Source organism: Rana temporaria, chromosome 1 (assembly GCF_905171775.1).
Source record: "Rana temporaria chromosome 1, aRanTem1.1, whole genome shotgun sequence".
In the NCBI taxonomy this organism is placed as follows: Eukaryota; Metazoa; Chordata; class Amphibia; order Anura; family Ranidae; genus Rana; species Rana temporaria.
Window position 1 is genome coordinate 12,324,961 of NC_053489.1, and position 23,329 is coordinate 12,348,289.

General features: G+C 44.9%; 1 long non-coding RNA gene across 1 annotated transcript; it reads left to right on the forward strand.

Moving 5' to 3' along the window:
- Window positions 1-501: 501 nt before the first annotated feature.
- Window positions 502-1,090, forward strand: LOC120924740. Its single transcript, XR_005746416.1, has 3 exons — window positions 502-530; window positions 754-859; window positions 1,027-1,090. It is a non-coding gene; the product is annotated as an uncharacterized LOC120924740 (long non-coding RNA).
- Window positions 1,091-23,329: the final 22,239 nt, after the last annotated feature.

Here is a 23,329-nt window from a genome sequence, read left to right on the forward strand (position 1 = left end):
AGTGCCCGGAAATCTGCCACCGTGAAGTTTTTCCAAACTTCTTGATCTATAATGTCTCTTTGTTTGTCCATCCTTTCTTTGTCATACATGAACTTAAAGGTCAACTTTCTAGCAAACAAATAGAGGTCTTTAATGACCTCAAATTTATTTGATATATTGTTGGGGCAGAAATTCAAGCCAAAACCGAGAAGTTCAATCTCGGCCGGACTCAGTACTTGAGTAGATAAATTAATGACCTCCAACTTGGTGCTGTCACTTAATTGTTGCGGATCACATAAAGAGTTCGATTGAGATTCAGCAAGAGGGGCGGTAAGAGCATCTGTCAATGGTCTATAAGTCTTTTGTGTCTCGTCAAGTGGTAATGTTTGAGTTCGCAGGATGGGTGTAAAGAATTGATCGATACGTCATTTCCTACTTTCCCTATTTGGGATTTCGGTGCCCGCTTGGGGTCTGCATAGGGTTTGTGCTGTGTCCACAATGTTCTGTCGAAGAGCAGGGTCTATTATTGACATATTTGGCCTGGACCTGCGGTATGTTTCCAATCAACATGGTTTACTTGTTGCCCTATTATATATTATAGGATGTAAGACTTTGCAATTTATTTTCTTTACTTCTCCTTTTTCTCCATGGACATATATACGCATGTAGACATATATATAGGCGTATATTATAATGCTTAAGGTTATACACATATACATATATTGTTAGCGTAAATATGTGCTTATTGCTTTTTTCCTCCCCCCTCTTTATCAGATCATCGATCTCTAAACATATTTTTTGTACTATCTACTACCATCGGTATATATTTCATCTATCATTGGAATCTTCCTGGATGATTATATCCACCGCTGTGTATCAGGTGATGTAGCCACATGTTGTAACCCATATGTATTGCAAAAATGTGTGTGTTTTTTCGCTGGTTTTAATCAATTGATAAAGATATATGTTTTAGGAATTTTTTCCTTTATGTAAATATCATCATTATCATTTTTTATGCTGTACTAATATGATGTGTACTATTCACAGATTGTGAAAATCATGGCTACATAGTAGCAATAATCCTGTTCATTTTGTCCTGAAGAAGCCCCACGGTGAAACGCGTAGGCGACTTCAATAGGATTCTTTCACTATTCTCTTGTTCTGAATGGTTGTATTGTGATTGTTATCAGTTGCATTCCATTATACCATTGTTAGTGTACATTTTGTAAATTTATGTAATAAAATATATATTTTTTATACTTCTACGAGCCTCAAAGTCCGATTTTGCCCACTTTTCTTGAAGGGGTACTGTTCTATATTCTTATCATTACGGATGCGGCCAATGTGAGTGCTTTCCTTGTGTATCTTGTCCTCCCTCCCCCTCCCTCTTTCCTTTTTCTTTTCCTTTCTGATCATCCCTAGTTTTGTGTTTTTCCTTCCCTCCCCATCCCCCTCCTTCCTTTGTTTTCAATCGGGTTAAGTGTGACCTCATATGTGTTTGTAACTGTAGGGGGCGGGGCTGGACATGTGACGTCATTGATCGTTTTTCCCTATAACAGGGAACACACGATCAATGACAGCGCCACAGTGAAGAATGGGGAAGCTGTGTTTACACACAGCTCTCCTCGTTCTTCAGCCCCGGAGGACCGATCGCGGGACACCGGCGGCGATTGGGTCCCGTCCCGTTGACCATCACTGTGCAATCCTATCACTTATTTATAAGGCTAGCTATTAAAAATATGTTTAACTAAATAGTATGATCTGTAATTGGCTTTACTAGTCTGCTGCAATGTGTGAGATATTGTCATTATATGGTAACCATCCTCCAGAAGGATGTTTAAAGGTTTATTTTGCTTGATATTCAGTATATATTATATTTAACATTCAGATGCAAGATTACAAAATTATATAATTGTTATTAAAGCGGAGGTTCACCCAAAAAACAAGTATATAGCATTACATTCAGTATACCTCAAACATGTACAGTATGCCGTTCCTGTGCAGTGCCACAATGTCATCTGGGACTTCGCCCACATGATTGACGTGCCTGAGAAAAACTCCCCCCAGCGGATGAGGCGCGTCACGACTTTCCGAAAGTAGCCGAACCGCGAGTCGGCTCTATACGGCTCCTGCGCACCAACTAGGAGCCGTGTAGAGCTGACTGCGCAGGCGTCGTATAGAGCCGACTCGCGGTTCGGCTACTTTCGGAAAGTTGTGACGCACCTTATCCGCCGGGGGAGTTTTTCTCAGGCACGTCAATCATATGGGCGAAGTCCCAGATGACATTGCGGCACTGCAAAGGAACGCCCAGTCCCGCGGGAGCGAGTACCCAGAAGCTGGGAGGAAAATACCGATAATACCGTATGTACACCCCCCCCCAAAAAAAAACGGCATACTGTACATGTTTGAGGTATACTCAATGTAATGTTATATACTTGTTTTTTGGGTGAACCTCCACTTTAACTGTAAAATAATAAGGACATTTATATAATAATTAAAGATAAAATGTACTGTTCAATAAAACATCAATAACAATAATAAGAAGAATTACGATAATTATAATAAGCACCATGAGTAAAATACTTAAGACTTGTGAAGAAAGGTTAAGTAGTATATAGGGACGTTTTGTTCATTAACCGCTTAAGGACGACTTTTTACGTCGACAGAATGGCACAGCTGGGCTAATGGGCGTACAGGTACGTCCCCTTTAATTTGCCGCTGTGTGGTCGCGCACGCACCCCCGGCGGCCCGCTTGTGACCTTATCGCGATGTCCACCGGTGTGTCCGGCAATCGGGTCACAGAGTTGAAGAATGGGGAGATGTCAGTGTAAACACAACATCTCCCCATTCTTCCTAGTGACATGTCACTGATCGTATGTTCCCTGTCATCGGGAGCAACGATCAGTGTCATGTCACTCGTAGCCACGCCTCCTGACAGTTAGAATCACTCCCTAGGACACACTTAACCCCTTCAGCGCCCCCTACAGGTTTACCCCATTCACTGCCAGCTTCTGAGTCTTTCACCTTAATCCTAGTTTTCACAGGTGTATTTGGTACCGAGATACTGTATGTGAAGCAGAGTGAAAAATGGAAGCCCAATGGGTAGGTGATGCGGTGGTATTGCAGAACTGGCTCCCAGTTGATGGTGGCTTCACATGTGGACTCTCTGATCAGAAGTGCATTCTTTGATCAAAAGTGCGAGTTAAAAACCAGGAGTTTGAAACAGGAGGTAAGACAGGAGTCTTCATTATTTTTTTCAATCACTGATCCAGAACAAGCTTGCAGCTAATAAAGTTGGAACTCTTGCTATATAGATTCAGCGGTGCAGCAGACGCTCTCATCTTAGTCTGCTCACCCCAGGGATAGTGAGAGCAGGACGCTCTCAAACGAGTCGGCTCTCCCCAGGGATAGTGCAGCCAGGCAGGGTCCACCACACCCCCTAGCCAATTGATCCAGGGTTGCACCGATCTCCGTTAAGGGGTCAGGAAGGATTTTTTTCCCCCGATCGCTGCAGATTGGCACAGCACGCCTGGGGTTTTTCGCCTTCCTCTGGACCAATCGGGGAGAGAAGACTCAACGAGTGACGGCTCACTTGGACAGTCTTCCACCCACCACATCCGGCGTCTCGCGGCTCTTCCCGCATCCGCGCCAGACCAGGCCTCATTCGCGGCCGCCGCAATTAGGAAAGACTGACGACAATGTGACTGGCGACAATGGCTAATCTGTGATACTCTGCGGACTCTATTCGGGGTCTGAGACAATTCGCAACAGCATTACCAGCCGTCACCAAAAAGGCCTTAAAAATAGAGCAACTTTTGAGATTCGATCGACGATCGACCATCAAAAATTTTAACTATTTAACCCAGCTCGAGCACATATCATGTGCTTTGATCAACACAAGATCGGCAGTAAAACACTGATTAGAAATCCACGATTTCTTACTACAAAACGATCTAGACTGCCTCTTTATTACAGAAAGCTGGCTCTCAGACGACTGCAACACCATTCTCGGAGAATTGGTGCCAGAAAACTATTGCATTATAACGGAAAACAGAATAGGGCAAAGAGGAGGAGGCCTGGCGGTGATCCACAAGAATCGCATTACAATCACTAAGCCAGCCCTTCAAAATCCTCTTCCATTCATGGAAACCCTTACTCTTCAACTTCAAACTTCCCCCCAGGAGACTGTTCACATTCTCCTCTGCTATAGGCCACCTGGGCCAAAATCGCAGTTTTTGCCATCATTAACGGAGTTTATATCCACTTATACCCTTAACAGCAAACACCTTTTGCTGCTCGGGGACTTTAATCTGTGGGCCAACTCCGCACAGGATCCCATTGCAGACGCCTGCATTGATCACCTGGAGGGATTAGGGCTACAGCAACTTATATGCGGGCCAACACATGCTTCAGGTCACACACTCGACCTAATTTTCAGACAAAATCTGAAAATAAGCATTTTAGAAAATGAACCATTGCCATGGACAGACCACCATGCAATTAATTTCATAATCTCCAAAATTCCCCCAGTGATAAAAGCACCTAAGCCGGTGACAATACACTGGGCTAGATCTCAGAAGAAGCTCCATTCGGAACTCTTCAAATCTACCTTGGGAAACAGAATCAAAACAATCCATCCACATCAAACAGCCGCAGATACACTGGATGCCATAAACGCAGCCCTGCTACAGTCAGCCGATTTAGTAGCACCGAAACGCAAAGCCTGCATCCGAAAAAGAAAGTCCGGCTGGTTCAACAACCAGCTGTCGCTTCTGAAGCAAGAGCGCAGAAGGGCGGAAGCCGCCTGGAAAAGAAGTCCTGCAGAGGATAACCTCATCATCTACAAGGCAATAACAACACGATATCATAAAGAAATCTTCAAAGCCAAGAAACATCATTTTTCTATGGTGATTAACAGCGCCCTAAACCACCCCCGCGAACTCTTCAAGATGGTCACCCAGACCATGAATCCAGGATGTCTTGAAGTCCCCAACTCAGACACCCAAGAGTTCTGCAATGAACTATCGGATTTCTTCATCAACAAAATTGAAAGAATCCGGGAAAGCATCATGCAAAACAATACCCCCCTCAACCCCACCGTCAATCAACCACTAAACACCCACAGAAACGCTCTACAATCAACAAAGTTCACTCTGGAACCGATCTCCATCGATACCACAAAAAATATCATTGGTGCGTTGCAGAACAGCACATCGCCCAATGATATCATCCCCACCAAACTGCTGAAGGAATGTGCCGACATCCTGGCACCACCCATCACACAGCTTATAAACCAGTCATTTAAGGAAGGCACAGTGCCATCCCTGTTGAAAGAGGGCACAATCCAGCCCATCTTGAAAAAACCTAACCTGGATCCCAAGGACCCAACTCACCGCCGTCCCATAACAGGCCTAAATGTTCTCTCCAAGATAATGGAGAAAGTAGTGGTACAACAGCTGCAACAGCATCTAGATACCCACAATCTACTGGATCCATTACAATCAGGCTTCCGTCCCGGACACGGGACAGAAACGGCCTTACTCAAAATATGGGACGATGCCCTCGAGGCCGCAGACAAAGGAGAATCTTGTCTCCTGGTTCTGCTGGACCTAAGCGCAGCCTTTGACACGGTAGACCACAAACTGTTACTGATGCGACTAGCCAAGGTAGCAGAAGTCGCAGAAGGTGATTTACCATGGTTTTCTTCCTTTCTTGAAAACCGATCACAAACAGTTAAATTGGGTTGTTTCACGTCGGAAAAGCGCACGGTGTCATGTGGAGTCCCCCAAGGATCCCCCCTGTCACCGGTGCTTTTCAACATCTATCTTCGCCCTCTCTTTGATATTATCAGTAGCCAAGAACTACTCTATCACTCTTATGCAGACGATACGCAACTGTATTTTCGCATCTGCAACAAAAAGGATCATCATCTCAGTTTAGAGAAATGTCTCTCTTTGATATAAAACTGGATGACTAAGGCCGGGTACTCACGGCAGGACATGTCCGATGAAAACGGTCTGCATACCGTTTCCATCGGACATGTCTGGCCGGGGACTGCCCGGGGACTTCTGTTTGATGGCTATACACACCATCGAACAGAAGCCCGCGCGTAAACATTACGCGGGGCGTGTCCGCGGTGTCGCCGCGTCGATGACGCGGTGTCGCCGCGACAATGACGCGGCGACGTGGGCGGGCCGCCTTAAAAATGCTTCCACGCATGCGTCGAAGTCATTCGACGCATGCGAGGGATGCGGGCGGCAGGACATGTACGGTAGGTCTGTACAGACAACCGTACATGTCCGGGCGGACAGGTTTCCAGCGGACTGTTTTAAAACAAGTCCGGGAAACAGTTGTCCGCTGGAAACCTGTCCGCTCCGCCTGAAAATGGTCCGCTCGGGCCAACACACGGCCAAACATGTCTGCTGAAACTGGTCTGCGGACCAGTTTCAGCAGACATGTTTGGTCGTGAGTACGGGGCCTAAGAGTTATCTTAAACTCAACAGTTCAAAAACAGAACTCCTTATGTTTCACGCCAGCCGAAAGAGTCAACTGGCAACAACCTGGACACCCCCGCCCATTCTGGGCCAAATCATCACCCCTAGCTCCAAAGTCAAAAGTCTCGGGGTCATCTTCGACACCTTCATGACAATGGACGCACAAATAGGGTCAGTAGTCAGCGGAGCGCACCATCTGTTGCGCCTACTACGCAGACTTATTCCATTTATCCCCAAAGAAGACGTAGCAGTCGTGGTGGGAACAATCGTGAATTCCAGATTGGACTATGCTAACGCCCTGTACCTCGGACTCCCAAAGTACCAAATCTCCCGTCTGCAAGTCGTTCAGAATACGGCCGCCAGACTGGTGACTGGGAAAAAAAAATGGGAATCAATCTCACCTTCGTTGAGAACCCTTCACTGGCTGCCAGTAAAAGACAGAATTGCATTTAAAGCACTCTGCCTGACACATAAGTGCATCCATGGGAAGGCTCCGCAATATCTTTGCGACAAGATAGAACCTCACAATTCGAATCGCGTTCTGCGATCCACCGACCAAAATCTGGTCAGGGTACCAAAAACCAAATACAAGTCCAAAGGAGAAAGAAGGTTTGCTTTTCAGGGTCCTAGACTATGGAACGCTTTACCAACCAGCATTCGGTTGGAGGAAAACCACCTGACTTTCAGAAGACGGATCAAAACTCTGCTCTTTTGATATCATGAGACATGAACAACTAGCGCCCAGAAGCGATTCAGTTTGCATGCGCCGCGCTTTATAAGTTTTTTCATTCATTCATTCATTCAACCTGCAGGCAGGGGCAGATCTACCTCCATAGCGACCCACGCGACTGCTATGGGGCCCGCAGCTGAGTGGGGCCCAGCAGGGCCTGACTGGCCTACCAGGATTCCCGGGACATTTCCTGGTAGGCTGCCTGCCCTGGGGCCACTTTGAGTTAAGCTGTGGCTGCAGCCTAGCTCAAAGAAGAGTCACGCTATGTCACGGAGATCAGAGTGAAAGGTTCGGTCGCGCTGTGACAAAAGTCCCGGCCTCCTCATAGACCAGCTTGTGTGATAGATGCAGTGTTCTGTCAATCACATGAGCTGGTCTATGAGGAGGGCGGGACTTTTGTCTCAGTGTGACCGAACATTTCCGACTGAGCTCCGTGACACAGCGTGAGATGCGTGCTGTGCCTGTACGTAATCCACTGGCACTAACTGGTGAGGCAGCAATGATTGGCACGGCGAGGCGGCAATGATTGGCATGGTAAGACGGAAATGATGGGCAGAGTAAGGCTACATTTATTGGCACAGTGAGGCGGAAATGATTTGCACAGTGAGGCGGCAATGATTGGCACGGTAAGGTGGCAATGATGGGCACAGTAAGGCTGCAATGATTGGCACGGTGAGGCAGCAATGATTGGCATGGTAAGATGGCAATGATGGGCACAGTAGGGCTACATTTATTGGCACAGTGAGGTGGAAATGACTGGCACTGTGAGGCGGCAATGATTGACACGGTAAGGCGGCAATGATGGGCACATTAAGGCTGCAATGATTGGCACAGTAAGGCGGCAATGATGGGCACAGTAAGGCTGCAATGATTGACAAGATGAGGCTACATTGATTGGCACATTAAGGCAGCAATGATTGGCACGGTGAGGCGGCAATGATGGGCACAGTGAGGCTACATTGATTGACATGATGAGACGGCAATGATTGGCACGGTAAGGTGGCAATGATGGGCACAGTGAAATTGGTTAGAAGGCATGGAGGTCAGCAATGGTTGTCCTTTAGGGGCTGCATACAGTATACTGCATACTTTGTTGTTTGAAATTAATATAAGCCTGTGTTCCTATGCCACATGGGTGTGGTAATCTGTTGTTCAATGGCATTAGTTCATTTTTTTGTGGGGGGGGGCTGTTTGCAGGGGGGGCCCATATAACATTTTGCTATGGGGCCCTGTGATTTTTTGTTACGCCCCTGCCTGCAGGTGTGGTTTCAAGGCTTGATGATTGATGATGGTCAGCTGTGAAAGGTCGGCAAATAGCTGGTAGGCTGCCACGGTAAGGAGTTGCTCTTTGGTGCAATAAAAATGCAGCTTTGTGACTATATTGTGTGCAGGGCCCTCTAGTTTGTGTGGGGTCAAAGCCCTATGTATCCGGTCCATCTCAAGGTGTTTTATAGGGATGGATGGACGCAGTTCTTGGAAGAGAGCCCTAAAGGTAGATTGGAGATCAATTATCGATTCTGGTATACCACGTATATGAAGATTGGATCGGCATGCCTAGTTTTCATAATCCTCTAAAAGTGATTGAAGGGAAAGATTTTCCTCTCTGAGAGCGTTAAGTTCCTCCACGTGACTGCCAAGCAAAGCCTCTAGATCACCCACTCTCTGTTCCAGGTCAGTAGTATGCTGGCCTAAGATGCTGGTCTCTTTGGACAGGCACTCTGTGATTTGGTCAGAGGTCTGTTTCAGTGCCTTCTGCAGCATCCGCATAAACTGCTTAAAGCGGTGGTTCACCCATAAAAACGACTTCCCCCTATTACACTGCCCCCCCGCATTACAATACGAATATGCCATTAATTTTTTTTTGGCTGCTGTACATACCTGGGTACAGCTATTCACCCGTGTCCTCCGGGTTGCGAGTCCCGCGGGAGTGGGCGTTCCTACCATGGCGGTGATTGACGTTTTGACTAAAAAACTAGCTCCCCCCGTCGCGTAAGCAGCGCCACGATTGGCGGAAGGAGCCGAACGGCGAGTCGGCGCTATACTGCGCCTGCGCATCGCAGTTTCGGCTCCTTTCGCCAGTCGTGACGCGGCTTACGCGACGGGGGGGAGCTCATTTTTTAGTCAAAACGTCAATCACCGCTATGGTAGGAACGCCCACTCCCGCGGGACTCGCAACCCGGAGGACACGGGTGAATAGCTGTACCCAGGTATGTACAGCAGCCAAAAAAAAATTAATAGCATATTCGTATTGTAATGCGGGGGGGCAGTGTAATAGGGGGAAGTCGTTTTTATGGGTGAACCACCGCTTTAAGTATGTTCCAAAGAGTATTGGGCAGGATGGAACCTTCAATCCAGAGTATGGGCTTTTCTTACAGCCTGTGTAAGTGCACAGGTGATCTGCATTATAAGCCAGGTCTGAGCACAGCTTAGGGTTGTTGCTGCCATCCAGAAACACAGGCTGCATCTGAAGATAGCAGTGTTTTCCAGGCCAAGAGGGGTGACATGCTCAGGAGACATGACCCTGTGTTGTGGGGAATGGGAGAGTCAGGACACCTATGCACTCTTGAGAAGAGGAGAATATGGGGGGATATGATCAACATGTACAAATATATAAGGGGTCCATATAGTGAACTTGGTGTTGAGTTATTCACTTTACGGTCAACCCTGAGGACAAGGGGGCGCTCTTTACATCTAGAAGAAAAGAGATTTCATCTCCAAATATTGAAAGTTTTTTTCACAGTAAGAGCTGTGAAAATGTGGAACAGACTCACTCCAGACGTGGTTCTGGCCAACTCAGTAGATTGCTTTAAGAAAGGTATGGATACTTTCCTAAATGTACATACTGTATACACTCGAGTATAAGCCAAGTTTTTCAGCACATTTTTTTGTACTGAAAATTTCCCCCTCGGCTTATACTCGAGTCACCTTTTTGCGCCTGATCTCCCGAATTTGGGGACCCAGTACCGGCCGGCCGTAGGTCCCCTGGACCACATGTAGCCCCACTCTTCCTCTACAAGTGTGCAAAGTTTGTTGTCTGGGGGACCTACAGCCGGGGAGCACTGATTTTCCAAATATTGGGCACCCCTTCCATAGACTCCCATGTTAAACGTCAGTCTAGTCATTGACACAGTGAGGCATGGGCACAGTGAGGCATGGGCACAGTGAGTTATGGACACAGTGAGGCATGCACATGGACACAGTGAAGAAAAGTGAGGCACAGTGAGACATGCAGATGGACACCCTAGGCTTATACTTAAGTCAATACGTTTTCCCATTTTTTTGGGGTAAAATTAGGTGCCTCGGCATATATTCAGGTTGGCTTATACTCGAGTATATACAGTAATATAACTGGGTACTGACAGTTATAGGTAAAGTTGATCTGGAGAAAATCCGATTGCCTCTCTGGGGATCAGGAAGGAATTTTTTCCCCTGCTGTAGCAAATGGGATCATGCTCTGCTGGGGTTTTTTCGCCTTCCTCTGGATCAACTGTGGGTAAAGAATTAGGTATATGGGATTGTATGATATTATTATTATTATTATTATTATTATTATTATTTGTTTATGAACTGGATGGACTTGTGTCTTATTTCAACCTAACTAACTACCGTATTTATCTGCGTATACCGCGCGCCGGCGTATAACGCGCACCCCAAACTTAGAAGGGAAGTTTAAGGGAAAAAAAAACTTACATTTTTCGGTGTCCGTCTGCTGTCTTGCCCGGCGTCCATCGGCGGCCTTGTTCGGCGTCCATCGGCTGCCCATCCAGCCTTGTGGGTGTCCATCTGCGGCTTTGGAGGTGTCCATCTGCTGTCTTGCCGGATTTCCTGTGTCCTGCGGGCGGAGCCGAGCGTGACCGAGCCAATCCCAGTGCGCAGTACACTCGGCTCGGGCCAATCTCGGCTTCTCTCGCGGTCCTGCGGGCGGAGCCGAGCGTGGCCGAGCCTACCCGAGTGCGCAGTACACTCGGCTCGGCTCGGTCTATGTCGGCTTCTCTCGCGGTCCTGCGGGCGGAGCCAAGCGTGGCCGAGCCTAGCCGAGTGCGCAGTACCCTGATTTTAAGGGGAAAAAAGTCTGCGTTATACGCCGATAAATACGGTATATAACTATGTAACTAAATGACTCATTCACCCGTATTGGGCATTCACAGTCAATGTAAAAAATGTAATTTTACCATAAAAAATAATTTATTCAGGAAGTATACTGTATCTTGAAAATGAATAATTCTATGTAACTACTGAACATGTACTGGATATATAAATACAAGAATAAACTAACTTTGTTAAATGAATTACATTGCCTGTTATAGATGTCATATTTTCAGAGTGAAGTTACTATTCCTCTGTTCTTTGTTCTGTAGTGTAAATCGGTGTCAGGCGATGTGTATAAAGTTCTGGTGATTGTGTCTCCTCCTGGGCAGATCTGCCGGTGACTAAGAGGATCTGCCGTGTGCCATGAAATGTTCTCCTCTCTTCTGTGTCGTTGCCTGCTGATACTCGTCATTACCATCTCATCCTATGGGATAGCATGGACCCCGAGCTCAACATTTGCTTGTAGACTTTCTATGGTAATGCCAATGTTTGAGTATGAATATTACCTGGAGGGAGATGTCATTATCGGAGGATTAGTCTCTGCTCACATGAATAGCCAACGTATCGGGCGTCCTGTTTTTGAAAATGATATGTTTACTCGTACCCCCAACTTTCACAGGTGTGAATAGTAAGTCTCTTTTTCTCATCTTTGCTCTCTTTCTATAACTCAAAGAGAAAATGGGATTCTTAATTTTCACTGTAATAATATTTTATGAACATTTACAGCTGTTTCTACTGATGTTTTATATATGTTGCTAGATTTTGATTGCTGTGCCCTTGGGTGGCAATCAACACCCTAAGTAAATATAGTGCCGCATAATGTTAATGTTTAAAAGATATGGTAGAAAAGATGGACTTTGTAGGCAATATATATATGTATATATGTTCTCATGATTTGGTTACAGTCTGTGTGGCACCAATATACAATGATTACATTTGTCTTCCATCATATGTTGTCTTCAGGTCATGCTGGGATGTCTGATAAATAATCATGTCATGTATGTAGTTATGGCTCCTGCAGATTAAAACTCGAGATCATCCCATCCTAGAGAGAGAGAAGTGTGTTGTTATGTATTAGCTTGTGTGTATGATCTTCTATTTATCAGGGCAGCTCACAGCATAGCAAAAAGCCAGCCTGGGGAAAACGTAGGGATATACACTATGGGCTAAATTCAGCATTGATTTACGCCGGCGTATCTATAGATACGGCGCGTAAATTCAAAGCTGCGCCGGCGTATCTTCTGTATTCAGAAAGCAAGATACGCCGGAATTAGGCTAAGATCCGACTGGCGTAAGTCTGTTACACCGTCGTATCTTAGGGTGCATAATACGCTGGCCGCTAGGTGGCGCTTCCGTCATTTTTGGCGTAGAATATGCAAATGACCTAGATATGCCGATTCACAAACGTACGCGCGCCCCGGCGGAATTTTTTTACGTTGTTTGCGTAAGGCTTTTCCGGCGTAATGTTGCTCCTGCTTCTATGAGGCGTACGCAATGTTAAGTATGGACATAGTTCCCGCGTCAAATTTTGAATTTTTTTCGTGGTTTGCGTAAGTCGTTCGCAAATATTGCTGGACGTAATTTACATTCACGGTGAAACCAATACGTCCTTGCGGCGTACTTTGGAGCAATGCACACTAGGATATGTACACGGACGGCGCATGCGCCATTCGTAAAAAACATCAATCACGTCGGGTCACCACCCATTTACATAAAACACGCCCCCCTCATACTCATTTGAATTAGGTGTGCTTACGCCGGCCCCATTTACGCTACGCCGCCGTAAGTTAGGAGGCAAGTGCTTTGTGAATACAGCACTTGCCTCTCTGATTTACGGTGGCGTAGCGCAAATACGATATGGTACGCCGCCATACAAATGCGCCGCTCTACCTGAATCTAGCCCTATATTACCAAAAGTATTGGGACACCTGCCTTTACACACACATGATAAAAATTGAAAAAAATATACCGCCCTATGAAATGTTAATACAAATATAGCAACCAGCACGGCTGTAGGCAAAACACACACATGAACCTTAATGGCATCCCAGTCTAAAGCCTCGTACACACGATCAGTCCACCCGATGAGAACGGACCGATGGACCATTTTCATCGGTTAACCGATGAAGCTGACTGATGGTCCGTCGTGCCTACACACCATCGGTTAAAAAACCGATAGTGTCAGAACGTGGTGACGTAAAACACAACGACGTGCTGAAAAAAACGAAGTTCAATGCTTCCAAGCATGCGTCGACTTGATTCTGAGCATGCGTGGATTTTTAACCGATGGTTGTGTCTACTAACGATTGTTTTTTTCCCATCGGTTAGGAATCCATCGGTTAAATTTAAAGCAAGTTGGCTTTTTTCTAACCTATGGTTAAATAACCTATGGGGCCCACACACGATCGGTTTTGACCGATGAAAGCGGTCCATCAGACCGTTGTCCTCTGTTTAACCTATTGTGTGTACGAGGCCTTAGTCTGTAGGGTTCAATATTATCTTAGAATGTTCCAAGCTCCTTGAGGGTAGGGACTGACGTGAATGTGCAACGTATATATGTAAAGCACTGCATAAATTGACGGCGCTATATAAGTACCTGAAATAATATTAATATTGAGTTGGCCCACTCATTGCAGCTATACCAGCTTGAACTCTTCTGAGAAGGCCATCCACAAGGTTTAGGAGTGTGTCTATGGAAATGTTTGACCTTTCTTCTAGAAGGGCATTTGTGAGGTCAGGCACTGATATGAGTGAGAAGGCCTGGCTCGCAGTTACTACTCTAATTCATCCCAATGGTGTTCTATTGGGTTGAGGCAGGCCAGTCAAGTTCCTCCACTCCAAACTTGCTCATCCATGTAACCTTGCTTTGTGCACTGGTCAAAATAATTTGGTGGAGGGGAGAATTATAGTGTTGGGTTGTGCTTCAGGAATTGGGGGGGGGGGGTTGGTCTTAGCCCCTTAGTTCTAGTGAAGGGAACTCTTATGGCATCAGCATACCAAGACATTTTGGACAATTTCATGCTCCCAACTTTGTGGGAAAGGTTGAGGATGGTCCCTTCCTGTTCAAACATAACTACGCATCAGTGCACAAAGCAAGGTCCATAAATACATGGATGAGCGAGTTTGGGGTGGAGGAACATGACTGGCCTCAGGTATCTCCACCAAGAAACGGCTTCCCAAGTTCTGGAACACAAGACCCACAAGTTTGGCTATAGTTACCCCACATCACATTTACATGTTTCCCATTAAACCATTCAAGTGTTGCTTTAGCAGTGTGTTTGGGGTCATTGTCCTGCTGGATGGAGAACCTCCATCCTTGCCTCAAATCACACACAGAGTGGTACAGATTTTGCTCAAGAATATCTCTGTATTTAGCACCATCCATCTTTCCCTCAACTCTGATCAGTTTCCCAGTCCAGACTGTGGTGTTCTTTGGGTGATGTGATGTGTTGGGTTTGCGCCAGACATATCATTTTCTTTGATGGCCAAAAATTAAAATTTTATTCTGACCAAAGCACCTTCCTCCATACATTTTGGGAGTCTCCCACATGCCTTTTTCGCAAACTCAAAACGTGCCATTTTGTTTTTTGCTGAAAGTAATGGCTATCTTCTGGCCAGTCTACCATAAAGCCCAACTCTATGGCTTATTGTCCTCCTATGTACAGATACTCTAGTCTGCTGTGGAACTCTGCAGCTCCTCCAGTGTTACCTTAGGTTTCTCTGCTGCCTCTCTGATTAATGCCCCCCTTGGCGGGACCGTGAGTTTTGGTCCGCGGCCGTCTCATGGCGGGTTTGCTGTTGTGCCATGTTCTTTCTACTTGGTTATGATAGATATGATGGTGCTCCTAAAGATCATCAAAGATTTGGATATTTTTTTATAACCTAACCCTGACGTGTACTTCTTAACAACATTGCCCTTTACTTATTTGGAGAGCTCCTCGGTCTTCATGGCAGTGTTTGGTTAGTGGTGCCTCTTGCTTAGGTGTTGCAGCCTCTGGGGCCTTCCAAAAAGGTGTGTCTATGTAATGAGAGATCATGTGACACTTAGATTGCACACAGATGGACATCATTTCACTAATTATGTGACTTCTGAAGGTAATTGGTTGAGTTTTTTTATGGGCTTCATATAGGCACATGACAATTATAATTTTTTTATTTCTGAAAAATAGTTTTATGTATGTAGCACTACCCCGAAGGAGCTGCTGGTTTGATTTGGGTTTTATGTTACCTCTAATTCTCCACCGTCTAGGGTACTGGATGAGAGCTGTAAGAAAGTCAATGTCCACACTGTAGGTATCTTTTTCTGTGCTTTATTACCCAACGGGGTAAAAATGGTAAATGTAGTAGTAGGTGAGGAGATAGAAGAAATTGTAGGTAGTGGATTCAGGCGTATAACTGGGTTTCGGAAACAGTCCTGCTTCTAACAACAACTTTCGTTGCCACTCTAGCCAGAGTGGGTATAGTGTATCTGGATAGGCCACTCTCACCGGTCTAGCAGCCAGAGTGTCACTCGGAACTTTAACAAAGTCTCTGCCACAGACCTCCCCAAAGGTGGAGACATTCCCGGTCCAAAATCCTTCTCAACACTGGATTAAGTACCTGGATCTCCCCTGAACAGCTTGTTTTATTTCAGGACTGATAGGCGACCTTCGTCCAGCCTCTCAGAAACTATGTGTCCTTCGATGAAGCAGTAGGTTTGTCCTGAGATACCAGCCTCATGCTCGGTATTCCCTCAGACAGGTTTCTCATCGGTCGGCTTCCTCCCTCGGGACGGACAGCACAGGACAACTCTGCAACCACAGACTCAGTGTACCCGCTGAGCCCCCAAAGCAGATTATTTGCTCCAGACCAACGTGGTCCCAGAGCCAGGAACACTGGAACACACACCCGGCCAGGAGGGCCACACACGGGGGTGGTGGGACGACTGCCCAGGCGGATGGTGGCAACGATGACTCCAAACCAATGTCATCTGCTCTCTAAATACCCCTCCCCAGCATTCACAGCGAGGCGATCAACCCCCACTGATTAGCCGCTGGGGAAGAATATCTACAATACATTGACCCTACTGCTGCCACCTGTCGGTTCATTGTGTTGTGATCCAAAACATATAATTCAGATAAAAAAAAACATTGAACCAAAGGATGTGATGTAACAAAATAGGTTAAACAGCAAGGGGGGCGGGGGGGGATACTTTTGCAAGGCACTGTAGGCTCCCTCATTAGTTATTGTCTGAACCTAGCTCATTAATTCCTCTGTTCAATATTCCAGAACTACAGTCCTCGAGGGCTGACAATCCTCTTCCATTGATGGTGCCCCGAATTCTTCCTGGCCTCAGGCAAGTCATTTCAATTACCCTTGTGCAGGTTTACTCTCTCTTCCAGTGTTCATTACCCCTTACCTGCCAACTGATCATCTTCTGGCAAAAACCTCATTCTACGGGCCAAATTCAGCACTCTCTCTGATTTACAAAAGTTATGATCTCTCTTAAGACAACTGATACCATAGGTAGACAAGAAGATAAGAGGACAACTGATACCATAAGTAGACAAGACGATAAGAGGAAAACTGATATCATAGGTAGACAAGAAGATAAGGAGACAACTGATAGCATAGGTAGACAAATAGATAAGAGGACAACTGATACCATAGGTAGACAAGAAGATAAGAAGACAACTGATACCATAGGTATACAAGAAAATAAGAAGACAACTGATACCATAGGTACACAAAAAGATGAGAGGACAACTGATACAATAGGTAGACAAGAAGATGAGAGGACAACTTATACCATAGGTAGACAAGAAGATAAGAAGACAACTGATACCATAGGTAGACAAGAAGATGAGAGCACAACTGATACAATAGGTAGACAAGAAGATGAGAGGACAACTTATACCATAGGTAGACAAGAAGATAAGAAGACAACTGATACCATAGGTAGACAAGAAGATAAGATGACAACTGATACCATAGGTAGAAAAGAAGATGAGAGCACAACTGATACAATAGGTAGACAAGAAGATGAGAGGACAACTTATACCATAGGTAGACAAGAAGATAAGAAGACAACTGATACCATAGGTAGACAAGAAGATAAGATGACAACTGATACCATAGGTAGACAAGAAGATAAGAAGACAACTGATACCATAGGTAGACAAGAAGATAAGAGGACAACTGATACCATAGGTAGACAAGAAGATAAGAGGACAACTGATACCATAGGTAGACAAGAAGATAAGAGGACAACTGATACCATTGGTAGACAAGAAGATAAGAAGACAACTGATACCATAGGTAGACAAGAAGATAAGAAGACAACTGATACCATAGGTAGACAAGAAGATAAGAAGACAACTGATACAATAGGTAGACAAGAAGATAAGAAGACAACTGATACCATAGGTATACAACTGATACCATCTCTCTGGAAAACTTCTGAGACACCCTCCCTGACAAGCTGGGCACACTTGGCAAATTATATTATGAAGATGGAGGAGCTTTTAGCTTCTGACACAGATGACGGTAACACATTTTTCACTCAATGGAGGGAGTGGATTCTCTACTCTTCTTTGGACGCTTTGTAAAGAAGGCCTTAAACTGATCTCTTTTCCCTGTGCATTTTGGTGTGACCTTACAATTGAGTATTGGCTCTCACATTACTGTGCCTGTTGAAACCTCATTTTGGGACTTCCAGATCAGGACATCTATACTTTAGTGATTCTATCAATTGATTTTTTTTTCATATAATTTCTATTCCTTTACCTTTCTCATTTCTCTACTTAGAAGGAATATTTCATGACAACACCTAATTTCTCTAATAGACTAATCCCTAAATGTTGTGCTATCTTACCTGTTTACTGCATTACTATGTCCTTACCTTATTGTGCCACTTATACTGCAATGGACCAGGTACTTTGTATTCTGTCTAAAAAAACTGTCAATGAAAATATATACAACACTAAATTTAAATCATATAGAAAAAGGAAACGATTTCCAAGGAATCCTTCAACAAGAAACAGCCGGCATTAGTCAAAATTGATTAAATATTTATTAGACAATTCCACATAGACACTAGAAACCAGGGGCGGACTGACCATTTGGGCACTCAGGCACTGCCCGAGGGCCCCATGCCACTAGGGGGCCCCATCAGGGTTGCCAGCCTCAGTAAAACCAGGGACAGTATGTACAAATCAGTGTTTTTTTTAGAAATCCCAAGATTATAGCTGCTCCGCCTCTCCAGTACCTTTTTTAGTGTGTGTATGTGTATTCTGTGTGTATGTATACTGTGTGTGTATACTGTGTGTGCGTTTACTGTGTGGCTCCAAAATCTACTGCCCGTGGGCCCCAGAATCTCCTATTGCCTGGGGGCCCCATGAGTTGTCAGTCCACCCCTGCTTGAAACCATAACAATTATATCTAAATAACTTCCACCACACTCAGTTTAAAATTTGAGGACACAGGTAGCCACCACAAAACACTCATACCACACATATATTATGGGCCACTAGTTCCACCTGGTTAAGAGCTAAATCTGTTTATAAATGGATCATAGAGCCAGAAAACCTGGCACCTAGAGTTCTGTATAGTACTCCACATGGGAGAGTGATAACTTCACAAGTAGTTTCAATAAACTCGATAGCGGTCCATATAAAACATATTTCCCAAAAAATGGAAGGAAGAAGCCCAGATGATTCCGGAATGTGAACAGGGGTTACAGGAAAAGGGAATGAACAGGGCAAATCCGGAGATAGTACACAACAATTGGGGAGCAGGTAGAGCAGTCGATTATTAGCAATGGACAACACTAAGTTCGCATTGGATATCCAGCTAATGCTAAGAGGACGATTACCAGGTGCATATAGAATATGTGAGTGTATATAAAGATATAAAGTTCTGGTACTAATTATAAATTACCACCGTCTCTCCAGACGGGGGCCGGGGGGGCAGTGCGTTATGCCTGAGCCTTGAGACCCAGGGGCCAATGTAGGTAAAGGGGGGTGGAGTTATCTGCAAAACGGGGAGAAAAAAACAAAAATAATGAAAGAAGAAGAAAAAAACTCAACGGAGGGGGAAAGAGGGGAGGAATAGAGTAGAACAACAAGCAAAAAAGCCCAGAAGCAAAGAAGGAGAAAGGAAGAACCCTGATGCCACGTACACACGATAATTTTTCGGCATAAAAAAACGATGTTTTTCGGCATGTAGAAAAAACGTGTTTTTTTCCAACATCATCATTAAAACGATGTTGCACACACACCATCGTTTTAAAAAAATGCTCTAGCAAAGTGCAGTGACGTACAACACGTACGACGGCACTATAACGGGGAAGTTCCATGCGGATGAGGCCACCACTTGGGGCTGCTTTAGCTGATTCCGTGTTAGTAAAAGACGATTTGCGCTTTTCTGTCTGTTACAGCGTGATGAATGTGCTTACTCCATTATGAACGGTAGTTTTACCAGAACGAGCGCTCCCGTCTCATAACTTGCTTCTGAGCATGCGCAGGTTTTTAACGTCGTTTTAGCCCACACACAACCATTTTTTACAACCCGAAAAAACTACATCGTTAAAAAATGCAGCATGTTCAAATTTTTTTTTGTCGTTTTTCAGAAGCCAAAAAATGATGTGAAGCCCACACACCATCATTTTAAATGACATTTTTTTAAAAACAACTTTTTTCATGCCGAAAAATGTCTGGAAGTGAGGTCAAATTAAATTTGGAGCCCTAGACTAGACGGGTGCAAACTAGGGAGTGTATAGGACCACCACAGGGCCCACACCTTAAGGAATTTAGCATGGGAGTCGTGGAGGACGCTAGACATCTTTTCATGGATATAAAGATATAAAGTTCAATACCCAGCCGGGTGTATAAATGTTGATACAGCTCACCACTAGACATGTGCGTTCCCGTTCGTAAAGAATTGATTTTCGTACGAATGTGCTAGTTTTCGTACATTCGGATCAATTCGAACATCCGAAAAGCTGAGAGAACCAAAATACGAAAATTACGGAATTACGAACAAGCGAAATAACGAACAAGCGAAAATACAAACGTATGATTGGACAATCTTACTAAAAATACGAAACACCGAAAAAGCAAAAGAAGGAAAATGACATCTATAACAAACGATTTGCATTCCGTATTTTAAATCCTTTGTCTGTTCGTATTTTCATTCGTATGTTCGTATTTTCATTTGTGTGTTTTGTAAATCCGTTTCTTTGTCTGTTGGTAAATTTGTGTACTTGTATCGTTCTTTGGAATGGGCACTGGGCAGTGTAGTTAGTGAGTGATGTATATTACTTAATATCTTAGCCAATTAGCTTATCTCTTTTGTGCTGAGTCACATTGGACAGTGTAAAGCCTCGTACACACGATCGGACTTCAAACAAACTTTTTCATGGATATTTGTCTGAAGGGAGTTGGCCGTACTTTTGAAACCGAAAAAGTTTGTCCGATGGAGCGTACACACGGTCGGATTTTTTGGAAAACGCTAATTTTGACGTTTGTTGGCAAAAAGTCAGAGGATGCGCCGTGTCCACCACCAGCGTTGCCTCTAGGCGCAGAGCCTGCTTGCCCTCATGACTCTCTGCCTCTCTTTGTTGTCCTTCCAGACATTATAATGGCCTGCAGAGGACAAAGTCAGTACACACACCTCGTAGCTTTAGGTGCAAACTGCAGAGGACACGTGCAGTACACACCAAGTGGGTTTAGGTGCAAAGTAATGAGCACACTTGCACTGTACGGGGCTTAAGAGGAAGTCTATCTTAATATGGATTAGCCGCGTGTTGCTATGTATTTACGAAAGTCCAAATTTGAGAATCCATTAAACGAAAATTGTTATCTAACAAAATTATGAAAATAAACTGTTATGAAAATACGAACGGGTCCGAATAGGAAAACTTGAGTCTTCCGAAATTACAAATCTTTACGAATCTACGGAACGAGACGAAACGGAACAAAAAAATACGAAAATGTTTGTTGTGCACATGTCTACTCACCACTCTCCTGGTAATTCGTTAAGAGTTGTCCCGTAATCCGGCCACCCAATCACCCGGTTACTGTGTAGGGGGATTAGTCCCCACTGGGCGGAGAGAGATGTTCCTCGTGTATACCTCCGCAACTGCAGATTTCCGGTGATCATGTCCACATTCCAAAGATACTTCCGGGGAAGTTTAGTGTCTGTTACTCACAGTCCGTGCCCTCAAAGGTTAGAGCGTGATGGCGTAAACTGACGCATTTCACTCAGAGCATTTAAATTATTATTGTTTTCTGTGAAACGAGTTTGTGTTAGTTTTGTGGGATGTGGTCAAACTATAACCTCATAAGTAACCATTTTGTTTCATTTTAAACCCTCTCTCTACCCTGCAGCTTGGACATTGAAGAATACAACAGCATCTTGGTGATGATTTCAGTTGTCAATAAGATTAACAAGGACCCCGATCTTCTGCCCAATATTACCCTAGGCTATCGTATATTTAGTACTTGTACTGATCCAATGAAAACTTTGGGATATGTACTAAAGATATTGTCTAGAAATAAGGAAGCTCCCAACTATTACTGTAAGGGACATGGAGAAGTGGCCGGTTTTATTGGTGAGAATACTTTCCATTCAAATCATGCAATGGCCCAGTTACTTAGTCTGTATCGGTATACACAGGTAAGTGATCACTGCAATGTATTATGTATGTGTACAATAGATGGCTCAGTACAGTCTCGGTGGAATTGTTTAGCCTTATTTTTCTAGAATGATTGCAGATCCGAATTAACAGAATTTTAAATATTTCAGGTGTGCAAAAAATTGTAACTTGTGGACAAAATATTGATCATTTATCCACAATTTCCACTGGGTCCCACCACTTTACCTAACAGTTTGTATTGCTTGAATGAGAGAGCTAACCAGGATCTGGTGTCCAGAATATTAGCTTAAGGCCATGTACACACGACGGAACATGTCCGCGGAAACTGGTCCGTCGGACCAGTTTCCGCGGACATGTCCGACCGTGTGTAGGGCCTACCGGACAGTTTTCCGGCCTAGCGGACAGGTTTCCAGCGGACAAAAGTTTCTTAGCATGCTAAGAAACTTGTCCGCTGGAAGCCTGTCCGTCGGACATGTCCGATGGTTAGTACGACTCATCGGACATGTCCGCTGGCCCGAAATCCCACGCATGCGTCAAAGTGATTCGACGCATGCATGGAAGCATTGAATTTCCTGGTGCGCGCACGTCGCCGCGTCATCGTCGCCGCCACGTCACTGCGTATTCTGTCCGCGGGGAATTTGGTCTGATGGTGTGTACACACATCAGACCAAATGATCCCAGCAGACATGTCCGATAAAAACGGTCCACGGACCATTTTCATCGGACATGTCTGGTCGTGTGTACGAGGCCTAAGACCTCGTACACACGATCGGTCAAACTGATGAGAACGGTCTGATGGACCGTTTTCATCGGACCAAACCGATCGTGTGTGGGCCCCATCGGTTATTTATCCATAGGTTAAAAAAAAGCAACCTTACATTAAAGCTGCAAACAGTTTCAAATGACTTTTTTCTCATTGTAATGTCATTTTGTGCAGGGACAGTTCTAAACATGTGCCACTTCACAGGCATACTATAGACACCCAGCAAGTATGAACCGAACGGGGGGCTGTTCGGCTCATCTTTATTTTTTAGCAAATAATAAAAACCCAGTGGTGCTTAACCACTTCAATACCAGCCACTGAGGCACACGTACACATGTCCGAGAAACTCGACGGGCAAAACACATTGTTTTGCTTGTCGAGTTCCTTGTTATGCCGCCGAGGATCTCGGCGAGCCAACTTTTCCCATTGACTAACGAGGAAATAGAGAACATGTTCTCTTTTTGGCCCGACGAGATCCTCGTCGGTTTCCTCGGCGAAAAGTGTACACACGACCGGTTTTCTCGGCAGAATACGTCTCCCATCGAGTTTCTGGCTGAATTCTGCCGAGAAAACCGGTCGTGTGTACGGGGCCTAACACCTCCTTCCTGCCCAGGCCAATTTTCAGCGCTGTACGACAT